This window comes from Suricata suricatta, chromosome 9 (genome assembly GCF_006229205.1).
Source record: "Suricata suricatta isolate VVHF042 chromosome 9, meerkat_22Aug2017_6uvM2_HiC, whole genome shotgun sequence".
Lineage (NCBI taxonomy): Eukaryota > Metazoa > Chordata > Mammalia > Carnivora > Herpestidae > Suricata > Suricata suricatta.
This window is the reverse complement of record NC_043708.1, coordinates 3,407,624-3,408,939: the sequence shown is the minus strand read 5'-3', so window position 1 is coordinate 3,408,939 and position 1,316 is coordinate 3,407,624.

Genomic DNA, 1,316 nt, shown 5'->3' with positions numbered 1-1,316 from the left:
TGCGCACACCTGCCAGGGAGGGGCAGACAGAGAGGGAGACAGAGAATCCTAAGCAGGCTCTGCGTTGTCAGCACAGAGCGAATGTGGGGCGCGAACTCACAAAATGGGAGGCCCCAACCTGGGCCACAATCAAGATGCAGATGCTTCCTTAACCAAGTGAGCGGCCCAGGCACCCCAGGGCAATTTCACATTTTGAGGAACCTCCATATTGTTTCCGGCGGTGGCCACACCAGGTTGCGTCCCCACTGACACGGTGCGCCAGGGCTCCCCCTGCGCCACATCCTCGCCAGCTCCCCTTGTCTCTTTTTTATGTTTAATTTTCTTAAATGTTTTTTAATTTATTTTTGAGAGACAGAGAGAGACAGCACGAGCAGGGGAGGGTCAGAGAGAGAGGGAGATGCAGAATCTGAAGCAGGCTCCAGGCTCTGAGCTAGCTGTGAGCACAGAGCCCAACGCGGGGCTTGAACCCACGAACTGTGAGATCATGACCTGGGCTGAAGCCTGACGCTCAGCTGACTAAGCCCCCCAGGCGCCCCACCCCTTGGCTCCTTTGGATAACAGCCATCCTGATGGGTGAGGCCATAGCGCCTTGTGGTTTGGATTTCCATCTCCCGGGCAATGAGTGATGGTGAGCATCCTTCCCCGTGCCTGCTGGCCATCCGTGTTCTTTGGGAAAATGTCTCTTCAGATCTCCTGCCCATTTTTCAACCAGATTCACGTTTGCCATGGAGTTGTGTGAGCTCTCCCTGTAACATACATATTTGTCGACGCCTCTGTACTCCACGCTGTGCTCCCCACAAGCGTGGCTGCCGTCGGCCCCCACACAGCCCTACAAGGCACCGTTGACCATGCTCCGCACACTTGTTTAGGTGGTGGCGACGCTAACTCCTCATCGAGATGTACGGTCTGCGCGTCCTTCCTCCCATCCCGAAGCTCATCCTTTCGTGCTGTGGACGGTGTCCGTGGCCGCGCAGGAGCCGTTTCCATCCGGCACGGTCCCATGTCTGGCTTTGCTTTTCTCACCTGTGCTTTGGGCGTCGGATCCGAGAAATCGCTGCCAAGACCCGTGTCAAGGAGTTTTGCCCTTATCTTTCCTTCTAGGAGTTTCATGGCTTCCGGTCTTCCGCGGGAGTCTTTGATCCCTTTTGAAGTACATTTTGTGGGCGGTAGAAGGTAAGGGTCCAGTTTCATTCTTTTGCCTGTGGGTATCCAGTTTTTCCAACACCATTGATCACAGGGACCGTCCATTGCCCTTCGTGTATTTTTGGTGTCCTTGCCAAGGATTAGTTGATCCTATATGCCTGGGTTTATTTCTG